This window comes from Fringilla coelebs, assembly GCF_963513975.1.
Source record: "Fringilla coelebs genome assembly, chromosome: 6".
In the NCBI taxonomy this organism is placed as follows: Eukaryota; Metazoa; Chordata; class Aves; order Passeriformes; family Fringillidae; genus Fringilla; species Fringilla coelebs.
In genome coordinates this window covers 48,871,140-48,896,607 of record NC_140034.1, presented here as the reverse complement: position 1 = coordinate 48,896,607, position 25,468 = coordinate 48,871,140, and the positions used below count along the sequence as shown (strand labels likewise).

Genomic DNA, 25,468 nt, shown 5'->3' with positions numbered 1-25,468 from the left:
AATTAGGGCCTGATTCTGCTCCTGTAATCAAAAGTACTGAAAACATTTGCTTCAGGAACAGCAGCAGGATCAACTCCCAAGATAGTCAGTTTGATAACTAGGGAAACAGATGGAGGATAGTGCCTTCATGAAGAAATTTGTTGGCATAGGCTCTACTCTTAAATGTACCTTTGTTAGAGCTTAATTTCTGCCAGCCCTCGGTAAGGATGAGTGGTGCTTTGGTGGGGGAGGGTGATCAGTGTTCCTGAGAAGGATCAAAGAAGTGAGATCAGATTAGGAGAAAATTGGATGGATGGAGGAAAGAGAAGTGGAAATGCAAGGAGCAGGGAGAGGGGAGCTGGCCTTGTATGAATGGGTGGCGGAATAGCAGCTGCCGGAGACTTGGTCTGAGCAGAGATCTCCAGCAGGGAGACACCAGGTCTGCAAACTGAATGAATGGGGAAAGCTGGAGCAGAGCCTGGAGTTATATCTTGCTGCATTTCTAAAGATTCTTGTTTGCACACCATCAGGAGACTTCCTCCCTGAACAAAGGAGTTCATATTTTAATTTAATTCCTTTAAACAGCATGGAGGATAAAGGAATGATAGAATATTTACCACAAGATGGAAAGATGATGCTGTTGTATTGCAGCTTTCAAATCCCTGATTTCTGCCAAGGGAACGTGGAAAGGCAAGGCTGGAGGGTATCCTTCAAAATGCTTGGTTTCCATTAATCAAGCCCAGTGTTAGCAGGCAATCTGAATAGCAGATCTCTCTGGTACCCAGGAATCTGTTGATAAAACACATTTCAAGTGAAAGTAATGTGCTTGTTCAAGGTTTTGAAATGGTTCGAAAGCCAAATGCATAATGAAAAGGATTGTCCCAATGAAAAGGATACAGAGCTTAAAACACCCTTTTGCTTGGAGGCATTATGATATTTTAGGAGAAGGACAAAAATTTATAACCAATATTAGGAGTCTTTGTGATGCACAGGCTGGAATTCTAGAAGGATATAAATTCTCTAAGGGTATCTCCATTTTGCAATAGGTGCTTTATAAAATGTTTTGGCTTTGTTGGGGTTTTTTTTGAGTGGATGATGTACCATTTATTCACAATCACTTGTGCATACCTGTCAGAATTCAATTCCTGATTTACCTCTAACTTGTTCTTTCCTTAGAGGATTGTTAAGACTAGATAAATATGAGCACTCTGAATATTTCATGGGTTAAATATGATTTTTTAACTAGTACCTATGGAGACATAGGCCACATGCATTAATATTTTGCATGAAGGAAGATGGCTTTCCTCATCAACACATGCACACACTGTCCATTAAGAAGACATTATAGGACACTTAACATTTCCTAATAAAAGCCATAAGTTATGGTTATGGATGTAAAAAGAGATGGGAGTTTGATTTATGCTCCTGTAACCTATCACAGACATTGCAAAAAGACCTGAAGCTCACAATAGCTAATTTATAGTAAAATTATTGATAACATCATTAACAAGTGAATGATATATTAAGGCAATTATTGGTAGAGTCAGGCAACAAATCCACTGTTACCCCACTTCTAATTGAGTCCGCTACTTTCCGTTACAAACTGCAATTCAGTTGTGCAAAAATCTAAATTCACATTGCCATTTTGTCAAAAAAAAAACACCACAAAATTTTCTCTTCCTAAAGTGAACTGGGACCTGTACTAAGGGTGGTTATTACACACCTTTGATGTTTACATATAGCACCAAAATGCATGTCAAAATAACATCTCAATGTGAGCATCCGTTTACATAACCATTATAGTGTTACACTTGGGCAAGTAAAAGGAATACGGTCTCTGAATATTAAGATTAAATGACAGTCTGCATACCTGTATAAAGCAAGGTTCTCTGGACTGTATCTGGTATGCTAGATCAGTGAATGTTTAGGAACTGTCTATGAAAAGCTCAGCATTTACTCAAATCCAGCCATTCTTGGAGGATTTTGATGGACACTGCTTGCAAATACAAGTACATTTGACTGTTTTGCTTCACCTCCACCTGACTCATACTAAATTACTTCTGATCTTGTTGTAGACAGCCAGGGAAGACTGGAAGTGTATTTGTGTACGTCAGGCAAAATCAGCTAACTCTGCAAATTTTGTTTCTTTCTTACTTTGATTAAGCAAAGCTCCTAGTCACTAATAATTTTTCTTTAGGTGCAACATAGTCAACAGTTGCTTGTTAAAACAATAGTGGCTGATTTTAATTAATTTCAAGTTTTTTCCACGCTAATTTCTTAATAATGTAGTTCTTTCTAAAAAGAGGAAACACTTCAAAAATTGCATAATCTTCTATATTTGTAATAGGAAAAGATAGTTTGTTTCAAATGATAGACTGCCTTAGACATCTATCTTAGTAAGATAAACAGATATTACACTTCTCCTTAACCTAAAGAATCCACGTTTGGGTATCAGAGGCAAAATCTTGTGCCCAGAGATCTGAACAGAGTAACAAAAGGTGATGGGAAAGATCCAGGGATCCAGGAGGATTGTCAAAATCATCTGTACAGACAGCTAAATATCACTGCACGTACATAAACTGATGTTTCTTTGAAGCGCATTAGAACTGTCCTTCTTGCATCATCGGATAACTTTGTAAATTTCTTTTTTCTAAGTAGGCAGAAGGGGGGAAATGGAGTCAGCCAGAAAGCTATGCTAAAGCAGCAGTGAGTTATGCTGTGGTAGAGTTCTTGCCCTCTGTACTTACTAGACTTCATAGGTCCCTCAGTACACAAATGTGTGAAAAATATTTTCTTGGCATCCTTTCTCCTTTATATTTATGTCTGGTCATGCTGTTCTTCCTCTAGTAAAGCTCCTACTGACTTCCTGGCGAGTTTGGCCTGCAGGTACCCAACATATTTATTCCCCTTCCTCCTCCTCCTCCTCAGCAGGATAAGGTTGTGTCTGTGTTAATTCACATTCCTTGGGTTACTCAGTGTTTGAGAATGAGGAGCTTTCAGCTGAGATGGTGCGCTACTGCTCACATTCAAATTGGACATTTAAGCTTTTTTAATGAACTCTCAGGAAAGCTTTTGTAGTCCATCCAAATAAACCTTTTTACTGTTTTCTAAATAAAAGCTGCTTAGGGTCCTATGCAAAGTCTTCAACAGCTTGACTTGCAATCCTGGCATATGCTGTACCACTTTGTTCTGTAAGAGGAAAAGCAAAACTCTCATTCACCCTTCCCTCATGTTTCCCCTTCACATCCTGCAGAAGAATCTGCTTTCCTCAGTGGGTGACTTTTGAAGGACAAGTTTCTGACACTGAGAAGGAGACAAGAAAAAGGATAGTGGTAAAGAGATGAGAAAAAGGTATTCCCCAGGGATTTCTTCCAGCTTTCTTTTGTACACTCAAGAGCATTCCAACCTTGCTGTGCTCATTTAAACTGATTTTTCTCTATATAAAGTACAACTCATAGGTATAAAAAGGCTTGTGGGATCCTAGTTCCTGAATAACCACACTGTCTTGAGGATTAGAGGCTGGGGTGATTCTGCTCGTTCCTTGCCCCTGGCCAGCGTGGCTTAGCTCAGGAATTGAAGCGGACATCAGGGAGTGGGAACAGATACTCCTCATCCTTCACAAGGGGAGCTTATTCCATAGATGCATGATGCAGGACATGCTTGGCACAGGAGCACTCCACAGACAGTGGTCTGGAGCCTCCCACCATGCAGGTGCAGACAGGGGCAGAGGGGATGAGAGCTGACCCGCTCGTTTCCCTCTACCCTCCTCAGGGACAGCTTCCAAGGGGCCCTGGTGGAGCTGCTCTCCCACTCTGAGCCTTTCTGGAAGGTGTCTCCTGCAGAGCCATATCTAATCCTGCACTGAAGCTGGCTGCAGGAATTCTCACCATATACTGTGACAATTAACGAGACAGCCTAATTTTAACTGCACGCTGCATTACAGCTCTGGAAAAATGAGAATCTTTCCACATCAAATGAGGTTTCCCTTGCACTTGTAGTATAATGGAATTACAGACATCTATTAAGTACCATTCTATCATTCGTTATTAATATAGTTCCTAAAATTCCATTTTATTCCTATTTTCTCCCATCAAGGAACATGTTACTGCAAATCCTTATATAACCCACTAGTAAGCATGGTAGTCTTCTCTGCATCCTGACCAAAGAAACCTTTGCAATGCCAGCTAGAAAGCGTTCCCTGCTCCAAGTCCCACGTCCAGTCCCTATGAAATTGGTCACAGTGGTAGCAGGTACACAAGTAATTCCTGGGAATTGTCCATCCAAACTCCGAAGTAATACATTTTTAAACTACCCCACACACACACACAAAATTAAAACTATCAGAACAGCCATGCAGAATCATGGCTTTACCAGTTTGAGCTGTTCAGAAGCACACAGGAAGATATGTCTGCCCAGAAAATCTTACAATCTCTTTGAAGTCACGATCTCACAGGGAGATGAGAGAGCTGATGTTACCCACCTGACAATTCCATGGCTGCCTAGTACAGACTTAGCAGTTTGGATTCAAGGACATTTTTAAAAAATCTATTTTCCTATTTCCAATTTTATTTCTATTATTCTAAAACCTTAAAAAAGAACAGCATCTGTTGCCATTTTAATTCAATTTTTTTTTATCTCACTTAATTTTAATGTTTCTAGGTTACAAAATTTACTTCATTTAGCCAAGGCTGTGATTGTATGGATCATACCATCATATGCATACACATATATATGCCTTCCTATTGCTGCCACCTCCTACGATGCTGAGTGGGATTTCCATATGAGGAAGGACTTCGAAATTAAACCACCCCAAAATATTTCTGCAGAAGTAACCGTGGTGCCACTGAAATCAATGTGAATTTAGTGGCTGGTTTTAGAAAGATATTTGGTCCCTTCTCTCTTTAATCCATCCCTATGTACCTTCAGTTATTTTCTTTGCCCTTCTCCTGACATTTGCTATTTTGATTTTGGTTAGGGCAAAAAAGGCAACAAAATACTGGTAATTCTCTGTTGGTCTATCATGAGACAAAGGAGAAAAAGATCTGTGGATCAATTATACTATTTCTATTTTAGAACTGTTCGCAGAAATGTGGTGTATTAGACTATACCTAGGAAAACTATTTTTCCATCTTGTTCTTCCCTTCTGCTGTGTGATCTAGCGTTTAACAGTATTTGTCTTTCTTATTTGTAAAAATGCGTGTATATTTACAGTAGTACTTTAGTAAAGTCTATACATACTGCCTTTCTCTTAACATAAGGAGAGATGTTAGCAAATCAGCAACAGAGGGCCCAGCCTTACTGTTATTGAAACTCAGCCAAAATTATCACTAACTTCAAGGACAGAAATTAATTTTCCTGCAGTATGGTTCAGGATAACAAATTAATTGCTGTGTACTGCTTTTTTTAATAGACACGGTGCCTATTTCCATTCCAAAGCACTAAAGTGCAATAGATCTTAGCAATTTATTAGGAGCATACGTATTCAAATACGTGTGTTCATAATCTTTTAAAGACAGGAGCATCTTTAGCACACTGCATCAAAACATAGAGCTCTAATACTGACAAAGCTCATCATGATCTTATTGGCTTTTTTTACTGCAAAGGACTGTAGGATACATCCCCCTTTAAACCACATGACTTCAATTAATGTTCAACTAAATCATATCCAAGCGCTGTGTTTTGTAATAAAAAGTGCAAACAGGGGTATTCAGATTGAAAAATTGGGCCCCAATTGATAATCAAGTGAATAATTCTTTCTCATGCAAATACAGATGGCAAAAGTGATTTTCCATTTTGTATAAGCTTGATTTTATGGAATTTGTGTGCATTCTTGGGGTATAAGACTGATAGAAAAGCCATTTTGAGATCTTTGCAATTGTCTTACAATTAGCTTCTCAGTTACTATATGCTGAATTTGATCTGAGGAAAGAACAGTTTAGAAGGCTGACTTGGCTTTCCCTGCTGAATATTGAATTACATAAATATGTGATTCACTCCAAATGGTACACAGAAGCGGTAGGATCGGATGAAATCAGAGAAATCTATGAATCCATGGAGAACCACCTCCTCCCCCTGGAATATAAACCAAATGCTGTCATTTCTAGAATAATTTTTACATCTCTCTCCTGTGCTCACTAAGTAACCAGATTTTGCTCTCTTCATTCCTACTCCTGTAGTGATAGCTTACTCCAGGAATATCCCCGCTTCCGTCAGGCTGAGAACAAGGTACCACCCAACACGGGTAAAGGTAAAAGGACCAGGCCCTAATTGATTTTAATTTCTTTCTGATAAGATTTATAAAATGTAACAGAGGCGCTAATAAATCATGCAATAAAAATTGTGAATAAATCGTGGGCCAAGGCTTTTTGCAGTGATTGCTTATGATGTAAGACCCTTTAATGACAGTAAGTTAAAATTGCATTGTAATGGCCTTTTGTAAATGCAATAAATCTCAGGTTTCAGTGCACTGCAGACAGCCAGCAATGTGTGTGCTGCACATGAGCTACCAACACAGGCACACACTGCTGGCACACACTTACATAATTATGTTGATACTTCAGGAACAGCAGTAAATCTCAGCACTGCTAGATTGACTTTGAAAAATCTTGGGCCAGGACCACTGAGGTGGTGTGACTACAAGAAATAGCTTAAAATATCATACTGGCTTTTTACTTGTAAACCTGGGAGAGAATGTCCCTTTTAAGAGGCAATAAAATGGATTATTTGGTTTTAAATAGCAAAGGCAAAACGTACTGCTACCGAGTCTTATAATTTTCAGAGACAAATATAAGTTAAGACATACATTTTCACCTGCACAGCCAAACCAAATTGATCTCTTCTGAATTATCTTGACCATCTACCCATTCACAAAAAAATTAAAGGCACACAGAGATACATCAACAGTTACTTAATAACTACTTGTTTTGACTGCAGCGGAGTTTCTCTTGCTGCCCACGTTTGCCCTCAAAAATCACATTCTTAAATACAGAAAGATCTGGTCAGCTTGGGTTGCTTATCATTTAACACGCCAAAGAAATTTAGCTGCAGATTTCCCTTGAAAATTCATTCCAATACCCCTGTTCTATTTATCAGCTTGGGCTTCTTGCAGTCTTCATTACACCAGATCAATTGACAGGTATAGATGGTGGAGGCCAGTTCTGTGATTTATCCGGTTATAAATTAAATTAAAACCTTCAGTCAGAATGCTTCAGACTTGATAACAGACTTCAAAACAAAATTAATAGGAAGAAATCTCTAAAATGCTGAGCACCTACAACCTCCAGCAGAAGGAAGGTCATGTCCTAGAGCAGAAAAGGACACAGGCAGAAAGCAAACAGACCATCACTAAAATCCCGCCCCACTTTGAAGTGCCACAGTCCCAACTACCACTGATTTTAGTGGGATCCAACCAGAGACCCGGGCAGACCTATTTCAGGTAAAATTTTTCAGGACAAGGACAATTGTGTAATTGCCACAACACGCAATGCAAAAGGGCTTGCCTTCTCAGCAGCCTTTGATCTCTACTCTAAAAACACCACAACATGATCTCAGCCACATTGTGCTATTCCTGTTTCCTTTTTTAGCGTGGATCTCCCCTTCTCATCTAGTGTGGAGTTCTGCAAGAAATCTAGTGACAGTACGTCTTAGCACTTCTCGGGAATGTGTCCCGCATAATGCAGAACTGATTTTAACTCAGGGTTTTTCAGTAAAGCACTTGTAAGGACAAACCAAGAGCAACCTGACTGCGCTCTGATAGCTCAACCAATACCCAGACTGAGGCAACTGCTGTGGGGTGGTGGTTGGCTTTCTGGTTTTGGGGCAGTAGCAGATCAGCTTAGGTCAGAATTTTGTTTAAGTGATATTGAAATTTAGTGTTCTGCTGTTTAGTGTTCAGTTGATAGGAGTTCACTGTCTATCCTACCAAGAAGTCCCTGAGGTGCTAGGGATTTTATTAAAAGACCTAATGTAAATTTCAAAACTGTATAGATTACTTAAAATGTTAGTTATGTCTAAGCAGCAGGAAATCAATAGTGCAAAAGTGCATTCACTAGTCTAAAGAAAGCATCTTTTGGAGAGCCTGCTCTACTAAGCAAAGAAGCTCAGTTTCACAGTGTCAGTGGCATGGACTGCAGGCAAATAAAAGTTTGAAATTCAGTACAAATTCTATAGCATCTTCAACTCCAAACCACAAATTTATCTTCATATCCATATTACCATCAGCTGTAAGAGTGCCTAAAACTGTGCATTTACTGTCCTCAAAGGATATCTCGGTTGGGACAGCAGGGTAAGCCTTTGTTCTTACTAGGTGATTTTTAACATTAATTCAGAACTTTCTCACATGTCCTCAGGTGAGTACACAGACCTACACGGTGGAAATTTAGTAGAAAACAACAAACTAAACCCTAAAAAAAGCCCCCAAACCTGAGATTTGGACAAATGATTGCCATCAACCGAATTAATGCGGTTTATGGAGTGAGCATTCGTTAGAAGATCTGACCAAAGCCCTGCTTGCTTGCACTGACGGATCCTCTCAGGAGGAGCATCTGCAGCATGCCAATAGTGCAAAGGCAGGTCACACACATTTAGCTCAGCAAATGAACATTTGCAATGGGCCCAAGCACACAAACACCCCATTTTATTAGCTCAGTACGGCACATCATTTGGGTGCACTTCAGCCCCTCTCATTTTCTTTGAATTTTACTGTGTGTGCAATCATACAAGATGTTTAACCTTACTATGTCAATTTCAAAACAGAAAAACAAAATTTCTTCGGTTACTTGCTTTGTACTTTTTCCTCTCTCCCTTACTATATGTTTATTTCAGTAGCTAGCACAATAGAGTTATAATTTCTGTGACACCTCTAAATGCTTGTACTACAAAAACAGCAAGTTGACAGCATCTAAGGGAAGGCTTTACACTATACTCAGATGCAGTGTTTTCCAAACCAACCTGGACTGCAGCAGAAGATTGCCCGAGGCTGTGATCCTTCCAAAGGTGCAGTGTGTGCCTGAGCTGTGGTGGCCAGTGTACAGACAGCAGGGCTTCTCCATCACCACCTTCTCCATCCCTCCTGCATCCAGGAAATCTAGCACTCACTTCCTACATCTTCACTTCTGAGGGCAGACTCATGGAAGGGTGTCACCAAGTGAGCTCAAGCTTAGAATTCCCAAAACACTAACCGTGCATTTGTAATTTTTTTTAGTGCATATTAAAATTTCCCAGTGCCTACAGTGTTGTTTCTGCATGTGCCCAAAACTACTTTAGTCCTGCTGGCAACTATCTTATATCAAAGCCTGGTTGATGCCCACAATTTTCCTTCACTAATAGGAAAATTCTTTAGATGAACTTGCCAAATACATAGTGAATATACACTGTTTTAAAAAAACATACTCAAACAAAAACATGAGATATTTGTAGTATGAAACAGTTCCCTGGATGCAATAATCTAGTGGGTACTTTTTTTTGCTTAGAATGTGAGATTTCAAATTTAATATTTTCCTCCCACTGTGCAATTTCAAATTTTCATCCATCTCTGCTTGGGAGTCCCCCCCACTTCAAAGCTGCATAATCCAGGCAGTTAGTGAAGTTAATCCAATTTGCACAGCATGGGGAGTTCATAAACCATTATACTGGGAAGATGGCAAAGCAGCATTTCCCAATAATGTGGAAGAGGCTGTTCCTCTGTGGTAATTCTGGGCTACTGAATTCAGCAAGATCAATGGCACAAAACAGATATACATAGTGGCATTATCAGAGATGGTTTAAGGTTGGCATATGACAAGACTGGTCCTTTTATTTTCACTCACTTGTTGGAAGCCAGGTCCTGGTAGGAAATAACCATATGTTGTCCTCATGCGTTGGACTCCAGGGTGAGCCATGCATAATGATCTCTGCAGCCCTTATGGAGAAGGAATGTGCAAAATGTGCAGAAAAGTAGGAGATGATATGCAGAGTAGATATGCAGAATTAGAGAGGACTTTTTCACCCCAGAGCCTGAGCAGTTCTGCCATGCTGCAAAGCGAGCTCCAAAGTCAGTGTGAGGACACATCACATGATTTGTTTTGAAAAGACCTACGTTTCCCAGGGCTATCAATCTGTCACCTTTCACTCGTGCCATGGAAATAAAAGCATTCTTAAACTCTCTGAAGGCTGCCTTTTCATCAATATTTTAACATAAGCATTCTTTTAATTTAAATGGAGATTGATCACTTATATTTTATTACTTTTTAATAAAAACCCATGATCATCATTAAAGGAAAGTGGTCTCAATGAAATTATTGCCAGTAAAAATCTGACTTGGAAAAGTACTAAAACAAGTCTTTGCTAGATCAGAGCCTTTTACTGCATGTATGTTTAGTTCTGGTTTTAACAACCAACACACAAGAGATCAATGGGTATTCTAGCTATTACATTCACTGCTTTCATGATACACTTAAAAGTAGTCCAAAATCTTACTGGAAACTGTAAAGGGTATATTGTTAAATATCCCTCTCTGCTGTAACTCACCCTATATAAGAAGACTTGCCAGGGGCGCTAATGAAGCGGAGATAGTTTTGCAGTTTTACCATCTGTTATCAAATATACTCCTGCTATAACAGAATCACAATTGTATTAGAATTTAGAAGTGACAAACATTGAAAAAAAATTTCTTTCATTGTTTAAATAGCTTTGCTGTATAGTCCAAAGAACAAAATGTTTGGACAATTAATACAACATCTCAGGGCTGCTTTAATTAAAAAACAAGATGCAGCAAAAAATAGCAATGAAGTTGAACATAATCACAACGCAACAGCGAGGTATAAATAAGAAACCATGTTATTCCACAGCCTTCAGGTTTAGATTTTAATTCAGGATAACACACCCTATTTCTATATCCTACAGAAAAAAAAAGTCAACAAAAAAACCCATTTGAAATGTGAATGTCATTGAAAAATTTAAAAATGCTCCATCTACTAGCTATATGATGATTGTAAAGTGCTTAAGAACTGCATCCCCCTAACCCTCTTTCCATCCTAAGTAAGGACCTTCAGGGTAAAAACTTAAAGAACACTACAGTTTAGCTTCACTTATGTGCACTGGACTAAAAATGAACACTTAATATTTATGTGAATCATTGTCAGTGTCAAGTGAGATGAAGCTTATAAAAATAGATCCAAATCAGGGAATGAGTTTTAAGACTCAGTGGGTAAATGCCTCTTTACGTACGGTATTATTTATAGATATTTTTTAATCTGTTCTGTCATCTTGTCTCTTAAATTATTAGAAAGTAAGAAAGAAGGAACTATAGCAAATGTAGATGAAAGAGAAATCTTACTGTGAGCTTTGGCAGAATATGAGCAAAAGCCAGGAAGTTTAAAACTGTGCTCCTAAGCCCCTTGCTTTCTGTATGAAAACAGTTCCAGTCTATTTTGCAATTAAATATGCACTTTTTAAAACTAACTGTGCTGTTGAAATAGGAGGAATGGTATTTTCAAGACTCTCAGGCACCCATAAGACTTGCTACCACATCTGAAAACAAGCTAATCACAAGCCTCTTTTAGGCATTGGGCTGAGTCCTGTCTTCATGGTCTCATGAAGCTTTTGACGTCCTACATTAACCAAAGGGCCCTCTAGATATAAATGTTGGGTTCACTACGGCCACAACAGAAATTCTAGCATTGGATCCCAGTTTTTGTAGCTCTCTTAGAAGTCAGTGACAAGTGCAGATGGTCTCTAAGTTATCTCCAAAGGTTCTAAGCATTAAAAAACTTAAAATGTTGTTGTTGTGGTAGCTTTATACATCTATTTATCACCATCTGATAAGGAGATGCTGGTACTAATACTGCCCTGCATCAAGGTTCTGTGAGTCTCAGCCATTTATGAAAATACTTTATAAAGCTGCTACAAAAAGGACAACAATAATGATAATATGATTAGAATGTGAAGCAAGTATTTGATATTGAAGGGCAAAATCTCAAGACAATTAGGATACAGGTCACTTTGTAAGAAAATTCGGAGAAATGGGGCATATCCACAAGGCTTCTGCTGGGCTCTTGCAAACAGGGGGATGTTACATTTCACATGTAGGAATCTGCAGAGGCCATACATACCTTTATTTCTGCTAGCAGGTGGAAAACTCTCCTTTTAAGCAATTGAAGCCATTTCTCCCTTTATACAGACATATTACACAACCTCTATCCAACAGGAAATGAAGCTGGGTGAAGCAGGCAGCTGCTCTCTTCCCTGGGTGTACGTGGTTATAGAATCCTGCACGGGGGGGAATATGTATCCATAGGCTTTTGCTTCGACCATTCAGGTATCATTTTTATAAGCACCAAGGCAAAGTGGTTTTTGTACTCTCTTCATCCAGGTAGGATTTCAACGTGGCTGCATGTCTGCTGAGAACAGCACACAGAGCTGCTCTTTGATTTGAAGGCCCTTCTTGCAAATATAAGCTTTTCCTGCTCTTGAATTCAATAGCAAGATCTAATTTAGACCAGTGAGAAATTGCATCTAACATTTTTGTTCTAAATCTATTTTAAAAGTGAGATGTATGTGTTTACAGGTACATGAATTGCTGTAAATTTAAGCAGAGGTTTCAGATGTGAATATTAGGAATAATTTTTTTAATTGCCACAAGGATATCTGAGAATATTGTTCATCCCAGTAGTCAACCAGGTTTTATTTAGCAGTGTCAGTCTAACAGATGCATTTTCCACTTATGATAACTGTGGGCACATAATTAATTATAGTAACTGCAAAACTTATAGTAGAAATACTTTTACGTGACATCCCTTGCTCCTCACTTTGACAATTGCAGAAAATAAAAAGTAAAAAGAGAGATTTCTGCTATGAGCTTGTACAACTGCCCAACTGCTTGTACAACTTGCACAGCAGTTTATTCTAAAGATCTGTAATGTACACAGATGGCAAAAGGCTCACAAATACATCCAGAAATTATGTGTGAAAACTACATTCACAAGTCTTGCTCTGTGTTTGAGAGACCAGAAACTGTATTTTGACAGGAATATCAATAAGGACTTGGATTCAAATGAAAAAAAAAGTTTCCATTTAGTACTTACACTGCATAGGGTACTAGCCATAATCAAGAAAATATCAGGATGGCATGCAACTCTCAAGCTGCATAATTCCCAATAACACTCAGTGGAGTCCTGCTATTAAAATGCCCACAGGCCACAAAAATGCTTTTAAGCCAACTCAGTAGCCTAAATTACAAATCCAGTTAACAAAATTCACCACAGGCTTGCAATTTAGGGTAGAATATATTCTTTTTTTTAAATACATCTGCCTTCATCAAAATGCTTAGTGGTCACTCATGGTTTTCAATCTCTCATTATGCTGAAACAGAGACTTTTTTTTTTAAACACACAGAAAGACATGAGGCATAAGTAAAGTCACCATGCTTGCCACCAGCTCCTCTAACGTTTATTGCACAAAGTTATTTGTCTTTCCAATTCAGCTGCTCGTGAGAGTTGCAAGGAAAGGAAACCATTCATGATTTGATCTTTTTGGTGGTTTACATTTTTGGAAATTTTGCAGATGATGTTTAGGAAGCCTTCTCACAATACACAGACATTTTGGCTAAGAAAGAATATGGTATGTACCCCAGTTTCACACCTAGGGCTGAACAAATAAATGTAAATACATTTTGGCAACAAAATATTTTTTCCTCCAATTTCTCTCCCTCCTCTCAAATAACACTTTTTCAAAGCTTTATCCTTTCCTCCATAAGAAAAATCCCGTTTTCTCATCTCTCCTTAACATTAATTTCTTTTTCTCCCCTCACACTGACTTAATAAAAAAGTGAAAAAGAAAATGGCAGTCAGAAAAAAAAAGAACAAAGCAGCAAAATTTAAGAGGGAATACTAGGGGATAAAAAGGAAACACGTTTCTGCACAATATTTTGCTAAAAACTGTAGGTAAGAAAAAAACCTTGCTTGTTTGAAATCTGAAGGACATATATGACAAACCTTGTTGAATGTTTTCAAGGAAAAAAGGATCTCCTTTTTTTTCCAAATTGATTTTTTTATAATTTCCATTGAGTTACAAATACACATCCATCTTATTGCAGTCTTTATCTTGATTGAAGTCAGGGTTTTTTGTGTGGTTTGTTCAAAATTAGTTGGGAATATAAACAGCTTTCCATGTAGGTCAGAAAAAAATATCTTTTAAAGATTCTCAACCTGGCACTGTGCTTTTTTAGCCTTTTCTGGACATGAAAATACTCTCTTTTAGAAGCATCAACATGTTCTTGTCCTTCTGATAGTTCCTCTTACAGCCAGAGTCTGTGGCACCAATTCTGGGCTTTAAACAGCATTTTAATCACTGCTGAATAGCTGCTCTCCTGCTCACAGAGCATTGAATGCTATGCAGTGGAGGAACTGCAGTCACCATCAGACGTGAGAAGGACACTCCTGAAGTGGAGCTGCAGAAAATAGTGGTTGCAATGTAAGCAGTGAGAAGGAAAATGCCTGGAGGAGGATCTATCTCCTAGAAATAGGAGATGGAAGGAGTCTTCAGAGCTAGAAAAACAAGTCAGTGTAGGGAGAGGGAAGTCTCACCCCTCGAGGTTCACTGGACATTGAGGGACAAATAGAGTTAGGACCCTGGAAAGGGAACACAGGATGACAAATCAGCAGCTTGCTAGGAGAGAGAGACAGTCAAGTGTTTGAAATCTCAGACTGTGGCCCCTTGGAGGAATTCCTTTTTCAGCAAGGTGACAACCTTTTCAGAATAATTCAAGTGGATTAGCAATATGCAGTACCTTCTGCATGTGCTGCAAAGAAACAACCCTCACGAGAGCCCAGGAAGAAGGAGGTTTGCAGAAAGAGATTTTGAGGTCAAAAGAGCAGATTTTGCTGTTGCAAGTTTGCCAAAGAATAAAAAAAGGATTAGGTTCCACGTGAAAGGCTTTGTGTATTGTGACCAGTGCTAATTCTGGAGAAGCCTTTGCTGTAAGGACACGTGAGGATTTTGGACAGCATGTTCTGATGCACTCATTTTCTTCTGTGAAGGTGAGACACCTTGATGGCTGGCACAAGAACTGGGCAGGACAAAAAAAAGAGAGAGAAAGAGGCCAACTTCATTTCCTTAAGAGCTCTAGAGTGGATTTTTCAGCATTCCAACCTAGCCAAACTACCTTCTCCACTCAGGAGTCCTGCACAAGCATTATGTCCTTCACCACACACACAGACCCTTTTCAGCTGTGATCCAAGACTAAATGGGATTTCAGGAAAAAACAACTGGCTAGAACATATAGGGCACTTGTGGAACTGAGAGCACACCAAAGATGCTGTGCTGGTTCCAGTAGTTGTCCTCATACAGGAATTATTCTGGGGGGATTCTCATGCACCCCTTTGCCCTTGTTTGATGACTTTAATTTTTTTTTAAAAGGGGTCTAAAATAAATGAGCAATTTTTAATTGAGACTATTTCCAATCTAATGAAAAGCTGTGGCTTCTTAATGTATTCAGTTCACTGAGGACTCCAATATGAAAATATGTGTAAGATCCAGTGGCAGATAAAGTGATGGAGCTGAAGCAACAAGATAAGGTAGCAAACAAAAGTGTTACAGTTTTATTTGGGAAGCCCAGATATGCACAAGCTCATATGACTTCAAATGAGACTTCTGGCAAGCCGCAACTTCTTGGTAATGATTTACATCTATAATCAGGATAATAGAACATTATTTATCTAACTCTTGTGGGAATTGTGGAGACTAACAGTTGCACAGTAATTTGGAGATAAATTGGAGACACTAGATGAATTTCCACTGTCATGTTTTCTCTAAGCAGGTGAAGTGAGGACACGACACAGAAGGAGCCAAAGTTTTCTCAAAATAAATCAGAGAGATCAGAAGGCAATTTTATCTTTGCTTCATTCTGATTATTCAGCACTCCTCAATAAGATTGACAGGAAATGAGAAAACAAAGCTTTCACGGATGAAGAAGGTAAAATCTAGTAACATTTAACACTGCATCTGCAAAACAACAGTTTAAAATCCACAAAATTATTTCTGAAGTTTCAGATGAAAAATTAATGCAACACCCAGCAGATTGTGCTTAACAGACTATCGACCAATCTAATAAATAACTTTTAATTACATAATGAGAAAATTTAAGCGTATATCTCCTCATATAGGCCTTTTAAAACAAAAACATGCAGAATGAAACACTAACGTGCTTTACCAGACCCACCATTTTAACTGGCCCTGGCTTGTGGCAATCCCATAAAGTCAGAAAACAGTTTAAATGAATTAACCCTTTGTCTCCATAATCTGACTAAAGGTTCTGAACGGAAGGAGCAAGTTATTCATCAGCCTTGAAGTGCAAAAGAATGAACCTTTGATTTTTATCTTGGCTGTTGTCAGAAAACACATCTCCTTCCCAGAGCAGGCAGACTACGTATGAGCTGAGAGCTGTGTCTAGCAAGGTGGGTCTCCTCCAAGAGACCAGCACCCTATGGAAGAAAATGCCAGAGCAGATGCTGTATATCCTGAAGCCTGACACATGCTGGAACACCCTGAACAGTCCCAGGAAGACTCAAAGCAGAGTGGGAGCACTCACCTCTTTCTCAGCTGGGCTGGCTCTGTCTCTAGGATCATCATTATGTTACAAGACTTCTGACACAAAGGCATCAGGCACATATTGAAGAGGAGCTAATCACTTCCCAGGGAAGCATTCAGCCAGAAGGGACAGAGATATTGTTACAGATCAGGGCAGAGGCAGAGAAGTCAGGAGAGACATGGCAGAATGACACTGGGACCACTTCTGGCAGTATGTTGAGACAAGGAGTAGCCCAGTTTTTGGCCTGGAGACTCAGGGAGCAAGGCAGATAATAAAAGTTACCTAGATGCCAATGTCTCTGAAAATGCTCTGGGATTGGGATGCAGACCAGAGGGTGTATTGCAGATATGTGAGCAGCACAAGACACTCCATTGAAATAATCTGGTAAATCTTGCTATAGGTGAGCAGAAAATGGCTGGATGCCTTAGGCATTGCTTAGGAGCCATTTTTGTGTTCCTCAAAAATATGTACTGCTTTTGAAGGATTAATTCTACCTCATATTTATAATGGATTTATTCCTTACAGCACACAGGGATAGCCTAAAATCGCTTATATCATTACCTAAATCAAGGAATCAGAGTATCAAATTTGACTTCTTTGTTCATTTTTTTTCCTTGAGTAATTCCTGAAAGGACAAGAAGAATTACTTCTATTTGGAAAAGGAATTACTCCTTTTCCAAATAGAATAACAACAGAAAGCTGCTGGAATTTCAGCCAAAAAAACAACCAAAACCAAAAACCCAAAGCAAAAAATCCATTCCTTTCTTCCTCAGTGTTCGCTAATTACAATTAATATGAAGTTAATCAAAACTCAAAGCAAGACCAAAAATAAAGGTCAAAAAGTAATTATATTAGAAGTATGTTCCCTAGTCAATTGCTTGCTTTTCAGGCTTTAGCTGTGTGGCAATTTCAGTACTTATGCAACCACCACAGAATTTTCTAGGTCTGACTTTTACTTGGGAAGCAGAAACTTCTCACCAACCAACCCCTTCAGGTCCAAGCCCAGGAACTTTGTCATGGGGGTGGGGTGGGGGGGGGGAGGAATGAGCTTCCTTCACACCCTCAGCCCCCTCAGATGCCACCACTGCATCACAGAAGAAAGTATCATGCACCTTCCTGCTTGCTGCAGATCCAGTCAAGGACACTTGGAATCAGCCGGGAGACACCTCCTTGTAGCACACAGCCCTTGCAGGGAGAAACCCTCTGGGGAAATCAGTTTATGGCAGATTTCATACTGTGCCAGGTTAACAGCATATGTATCCCTGTCCTTTTAGCACAGGTTGGAATGAACAGTGTTTGCTAAGGCTACATAGCCAAAAAGCACACTTTAAAAATACACGCTGTAGTCAGATGTCTGCTTGTAACATTTATGACTTGGCAGATTGACTCGCACATCAGGCACACATTTGATGGTTAATTCTGAGCCCTAATGCAGCAGAGCAGTCTTCTACCTGGCTGGTGTCTATCCTTTTCAAAAGGCAAAGGAGTGCATAAATTATGTTTAAAAAGAGGTAGGCATTTTCTACCCACAGAGTGGAGTCACTGTAGGTGGATTATTATCCAGGAATCCGAAGAGGCAAGAAGTCTGCGATTTAACCCATTCTTTGTAATCTCCTTGCCTGCTACTGTTAGTACTCCTGACAGTCTGAAATTATCCATATGATACAATTTTTCAGGAGGTTCTGCAGCACAGCAGCTGCATTTCAGACAGTCAGCAGGAGTTAAAGCCCTAAAGAAAGGATTTTATTCTGAAATAATACCAGCTAAACCCTGCAGCAGCATCCAGTTGTCTCTGCTGATGTTGGCAGCTATGAGGTTGTTCCAGTTTACTCCCTCACCAGGCCCTGCACTACAAATGTCATGGCTTAGCAGAACAGGATGAACTCTAAACCACCTTACAGATGACCAGCAGGATTTTGAAACCTATTTCTTCTGCAGTATCTTTACTACTGGGAAAACAAAAAGCAATAGTTTTCACAGTGCAAACTGAGACATCTGTACACGAGGCATGACCTTTATCTAGCAGAAATAAGGCATAGAGATGTTCAGCTGAACACAACCACCTGTGTTTACTCCAGCCAAGATCCTGGTCTTCAACACTGTGCCTAAAGAAAGCATTATGAATTGTGATGAAGAAAAATAATCAGCATTGGGGCTGAGCATCCCTAAATTCCAATGATTTGCCTACAAACTGCTGACAGTGAGCATCTTCAGAAATAGGACCTATAAGAATAGCCAAAAAAGAGGAGGATTTATAAATGTATGAGATAAGTTTTAGATTATCATAGGTATCCCTGCTCTACTTCAACATTTCATATTCATGCAAAGTGAATAATATTTTCCTTGTCCATAACAATTTTTAGAAATTAAAAATACTTCACAAAAATTACTTAATCCTTTCAGTATCCTTAGTGAGATATGCAAGCATTATTTCAATTTTCTCACAAGGTGTGTAATCTGTGGCACAAAAAGATACCATTCATTTCTTAAATTATTCAAAAGAAATAATTAATAAAAATGAGAAAAAAGTCCTGGCTCCCCCTGGTTAAAAAAAATTTTCACCACACTCACCATTGTCAGTAGATCTAAACAGGTCAAAAGCAATAATACTAAATCCAGGGGTATCTCTGCTGTATTTAGTACCCACGGATGCTGCTCTGAAACCTGTGATTCTCCCTGAGAAGGGTAGCAAAGGCTCAGTATTTTAGCAAATGCCAGTATTTTCTGGCAGTATTTCCAGTCTTTTTCCACGCATACCCATCTTTGCTCTCTAGCAAATGTGCAAATATCTTAGACTCACCAAGTGCCACTGAGGTGCAGGCAGGGACATGGACTTGTCCCTGTCCCCTCCTGACCACACACAGGGAGGAGGTCAAGAGCTGCTGGCCAGTGCATCCTCCAAGAGAAAGACACCAGGCAAGGTGAGCCAGAGGCACCTCTTGAGAGGAGACAGGAGAGATTTGCAACAAAAACAAAAGCAGTGCCCTGTTAGTCAACAGAGCTGTTTGTGCCCAAGGGCACAAATGAGAGGAATCCCACAAGAGGAAAAGAGAGTGTAGAAACACTTCTCAACAGCAATGTAGCACCTGCCCTTCCCACCTTCCTCCTCACCACCTCCTGCAGATGGTCCCCTTTGTGGCTTGACCATACCGGCTTGCAACGTGCTCAAAAGGTGCTTAAAACTATTGCCAGTGGACTGAAATTCTTATTTCTGTTCTGCACCACAGAGGCACTGGGCAGAACTTCCATCATAGTCAGACATCTCCTACCTCATAAGAAAGAATGCTAACTCCTTCACCTTCTTCAGCAGCCTGTGCATGGGATTGCCCAATGATCCAATTTTAAATCCCAAACATGCAGGATCCCTTCATACTCCCATGTTTGCTTATAGGAATACTTCAGTTCATTAGATGAGCTCAGCCATAATACTGGGAGCACTGAAGTTCAGGCTCCTTGATAAATAGAAATCTGGGCAAGGAGCCTGAACTTTCTGACTACCTTAAACTCCTGAAGCAGCTCTCTTAAATAAAGTACTTCTCAGGTCTTCCCTTGGAGTTCTTGAGTAGTTTCAAATTTTGTTTGATAGGTGACCATGGTACTTGCTGGTAAAGCTGAGCTGGAATTCTTACCTGTGATCTTGTCAGGGTTGAAATTTTTAATTTACAACTATATTAACTTCCCCTAAAAAAAAAGAATATTAACAAAATAATTCTGTTTTACCAGTCTTTTGTAAGACAAATTGCAGGGAGTGATTTTAAGATAACACATGAATTAAGGGCACCACTGGCATAAAGCTAAATTCTGCTTCAAGCCTGCCAAATGGTGCAGCTCAGGAATAGATACAGAGATTTCCAAAAATAACATTTCTACCATGAAAAATTCCCACAAAAATCCCTAAAATTATTTTGGAAACATACTACTGCCTTTTTCCTGAGTGTAGTTTATTATTTTCTTGGAGGGAGACTCAGTGGGCCCCATTAAAGAACAAAACCATGCTATGATAGCTCACTTAAGTAGGGAGACTGAGATAGTTTTCAATTATAATTAGTATGAGCAAAATAACCCTAATTTTTAAAGGTATGTATATCCACATACATATTTTAACTCTGAGAACTGTTTCCTTCTTTTCTATAAATGTGGAGTCTAGTTGGAGAGTAGGGAAAAAAAATCTTTCTACAGAAAATAGAGGAGATCCTCTGCCAGTATGACTCTCTGGGACCCTAAGTCATTATGTTTTTTAGTTTAGAAAAGTCACTGGAATTGTTTAATGAGTTCTTGTACTCTTCTTGATCCCTCAAAATACAAACTGAAAGCAGTCTGCTTGTTTCCACAGGCGTGACTTATGAATAATTAAATAATCTCTACACATTTGTGAATATTTCCACAGCATTCATAAAACAGTTTCTAACATAATCCAGAGACAAGTGCGACAAGGCCTTTGAGTTCCTTTATCAGAGTCCACCAAACTACCCAGTTATCTCTCTGCATATTCCTAAGGTTGTGCCCCTCCATTAGAAAAGGATAACACCAGTAGAAACAGGCATTTAAATGCTGTCTCTCAATATCTTTAGCTTTTTCTCAGCAGAATATTTTCCTGTCATAAGACGACAGAAATTGAGGCATTATTTTAACACCCATGAATCCAATTTTAAATCCCTTGCTACTCCAACACATTAAAATCAGTTTTCCCAGGGAGAAGGATAGTTTCCCCAAGGATGGCTGTTATCTTGGGCCTCACCAATTTTCACATCTCTTAGCTCACCCTTTTTTTTTAACCAATAACGTAATTATTACTTTTTAAACTTTGGTCAAAATCCAGCCTAAGGAAAAACTGATTGAGAAGCTACTGATTTAAGAAACCAAACAAGACAGAGTTAGAGCTTGCTAAGGCATCTGATGAATTGAGGCACATGCTTCAACATACCAGACATAGAGGAGAATTAGATGTCACATTGCTCATGTAGTGCCCACAGATGCTGCGACTATCTCAGGCCTTTACGATCCTCATTTGCACATTCTCTGTTCAGGGAAGTGAGTGAGGAAGCACAGCACAGTAAAGTTTTATCTGACTGGAGCAGGACACATTGGCAACAGCAAACTGGGAGATCCAGCACAGCAGCCTGGACGTTATCCATCTAATTTCAGTATCTAATCTCTCTAGACACTTATAATCTGACACTCAGTGGTGTGCTCCATCTTAGCTGATAGTGAAATCATTTAATACAAGTGGGTACTGAGGTAGGTGACAAGCTGATTGATGGCAATATCTTCATTTAAAGCTATATAGCACCACCAGACAGAGGTCTAGAGCAGCTCAGGAGTTCTGCCTAAATTTGTTGGTATCCACGGAAGTTTATCATGCCAGAGTGTGGCTTATACCATCTACTAAATCATTTTCCTAAAAGGGATGTAAGCTACCTCAAGCCCATTAAGGCAGAGTGTCAGCATCTCACAGGATACTCAGCAGTGAGATTATAGTGAGCTTCATAATTTCTCCCTCCTGGCAGTCTGAATCTTTTCCACTGCCTTACAGTAAACAGAAGGAATGCTGGCTCCTTGAAGCCACCTGTACTTCAACTGTGACCTCAAGTGGCCCAGCAGCAGAGATGGGAGATGGTGCTGTTTGACAAGCACCAACACTGCCTGTGCTTGGGGTTACAACTCTGTCCTGCACATCCTGCAGTGGGAATCTGAGCCTTGGAGGCAAATTTGGTGCCAGCATTTGCTACAAATGGGTGAGGGGTCCAGCAAGCACTGAGAGCACAGATGAAAATATAGTGATGCTACTGAACATAGAAAGTGATTCCTGCATATTAAGACACATTATTAAAGCATGGAAAAGCCTTTGCCTCTCTATTTCTTCATAGAACTCCTGCTTGGAGAGCCCAGAGGGCAGACTGGATCCCACAGGGAATCCCTCAAAAGTCCACTCTTGATGAGTCTGCAGTCAATGCCTAAAGGCAGGCTCATGTGAAGGAAAAAGGGGCTGTACTGAGTTTATGAAGAAGAAATGTCTGTTTCTTTCCTCTCCTGAGGACCTTAAGCCCATCAGGTTGCCTACTTTTCGCCTGCCCTTAAGCGCAGCTGCTTCTAGGGAAAGCAATGGCAGAAGAGTCCCTGTCCACCCTTGTATTGCCATGGAGACACAACCTGACTGCAGTTTCTGCAGCCACAAATTCCCTCAAATTCAAGGGGTTTTTACATCTGTAGCCAACCCATTGTTCTGCCTTAAGGAAAAAGATATGGGAAAGGGTTTTCTCACTTCCATCAGCACTGTCATAGAAACTGAGTCCATACAGTCTCAAACTCACTATTCAGACCTGCACAAGAGCATCTGAATCCATTTTAATTTGGCTCCTCTGGGAAAAAAAAAAAGTCAAAACAGCTTCCCCATAATTCATTAAAGAATTCTAGAGGTAGTGGCTAATTCTTACCAAATTCTTCTATGCTTCATTCAAGGTCTACATCGTGGGGCTGTTTCTAACCCAGCAGCTGCACAAAGATGAGCTTTCAGTAAAACCTGCACTGTCCAAGGTGTTCCAAATGCCATAACAGCATTTCCCTGCAAAAGGCTGAATTTCCATTGTTTGCGATGAGACTCTGACATACCAGCATTTCACACCCTTTGAACAGCCGGGATAAGATGAAGGGAATTTTATTGCTAGTGATTGCCTTTCTAATGAAGGAGCTTTGTCTCTCCCGGTCCTGTGTGTTGTTGCAGTTTCTGTGGTAACGACTGATTGCACAGAGAAAGAAGTCAGTGTAAATTGCTGGCATGTAAACAACAGCTACCTTCAGTCTGGTTTACATACACACCTTTTCTGACTCAGTTTGTGATCCATTTCTACAAGGTAACTGTTAATGCCTGCAGTATTTATTATTTTGATTTGGAAGCCCTTGAGCAAATGTCCTATGTGATGTACCTCACATGCCACACTGCCAATGCTGAAATGCAACTTCTTATTTAGGATAAAACCCATCTGATTTTTGTCCACATAGAAAAATTAATTCTTTAGAAAATCAAATGTAAACTCTCTCAATGAAAATGACACAACAGAAAACATAAAAGTACAGAGTATAAAATATATACACTAGCAAATAGAAGATGACATGATGTGAAAGATAAGAGCGGGTAAAGCTTTTTTACATACTGTTTCAATGGAAGAAATTGTTGTGTATGAGTCTCAGGGAATAAAGCATTTCAAGTGACTGCAATGAAGCAACAAAGGAGTCCAGGCTTAATAGCTTTCATTTTAGAAAAACAGTACATATTCAGAGTTAAGGTTTCAGTAACCATACGTAAAACCTTTAAAATAACTCAGGAAATGCCTTCAGAAATCAAGACTGCAATGATTGGTGCCATTTCTTTCACTACCCACATCTACTCACACCCTACTTCTCTAGAAACACATTCTCAAAATGGAAGCAGCTTCTCAAGAACCAAGCTGTGTTTCTGGTTTACTGAATTCCCACAGAGTACTAAAGTTTCATTGAGTAGAAGATAAGGCATCCAGGCAAATTTGTTTAGTCATGAAAGGAACAGAAGAATGGAAGACAAACAAGTTGCAAGAATGGAAACTCCTGAACTAGTTTTCCACCAGCTTCTCGCCATCCACATATGCTTTATGAAATGTGTGTTGACTGAGACACAGGAGTTGCTCCTTAAAAAAAAAAATGGGGCACAGTCATTCATTTCTCTCAATCCAGCTCTGAAGAATGCTCCTTAACACAGACGTTTCAGGCTACCATAACCTCGGCATTCTCAGCTAAATTACTTTCTTACCTGAAGTGCTAAAGTGATGCCAAATATTCCATAGAAATATGTTGACATACACCAATCACTTGGCAGCCCAAATCCTGCTGCAGTCAGCAATAGACTTATACTGGCAGAAGCAAGGAGGAGCTATTTCTGGAAGTTGCTTGATGTGCTGGTGACATTGCTGAAAATAAACAGCCCCAGCACCATATATTGGGCTGGAAAACCCCAGTTGTTGTAGTTTAAGTCTGACCATGGCAAAACTGGCTTCACTTGGCTGTGGCAGCCAGGAGTCAGGGTAATGGAGGTGTCCAGTTCGTCCTGGAGCACTCAGACTCAGCAGTGCTACAGCTGCATTTCCAGTGTTGCATGTGTTACAGCACATTCTTTAATATTACATTACTTCAGCTTCTGAGTGGAGATGGACCTTGAGTTGCTTTTCACAGGGGAGTTCTCCTGGGCAGGGCTGCTCTTTGGCTTTTAGCATTTCCTTTCACAACAGGCAAGAGCTGTTCCCATCACCTCCTGGCTGTTTGTCGTTGCTCTCCAACATCATATCAAGCTGTCACGCCAGGACAGCTACAGAGCTGCGAGCACTTTGAGTCAGCACGGCTTCACAGTGAGGGGGATGGCCCTGGAAAGGCAGGAGCAGCCTCCCCTCCCAGCTCAACAGCTGCTCCAACAGGGACAACCTCAGGTCACCCAAGCTGCTCTCACACCAGAGGCTCCAAAGGCTGCCCGGCACAATGGCATAGGAAAGGAGGAAAAAAGCAAAATCCCAAAGGCCACACTAAAGATGTCCCCCATGGATTAGCTCTGTTTTAATCAATCCACATGACACATCTGCCACATTTCAACAGCTTTCATGTCTCCTTGCAGTAGCCTCTCCTTCCTCGCTCAGTAGTTCAGATGGTAAAATCTGGGCCCAATCCACTTTCAGTTTGGGCCTGTTCCTACTCAGGATTTCTGGATAAGCCTGTGTTTGAAGGCAACTAGGATCCAATCCATGTCCTTGGAAAAGGACAGTCAGCAGATCCAGAGGTCTGATTCTGAAGGAAGAATTCCATGCTCAATTCAGGCACCCCTTTCCATGAAATGTTGTTATCTGGCAGATGTTGAAAGGCAATGCTTAAGGAACTTGATGGATATTGAAGAATACTTTTTGATTC

At 39.9% G+C, this 25,468-nt stretch overlaps 1 protein-coding gene across 1 annotated transcript in view; it reads left to right on the top strand.

The window, feature by feature from the left end:
- Nucleotides 1-25,468, top strand: part of KCNC1 (potassium voltage-gated channel subfamily C member 1) — a gene marked incomplete at both ends in the record, with an annotated part of 103,742 nt that overhangs the window by 1,421 nt on the left and 76,853 nt on the right. The window lies entirely within an intron of this gene.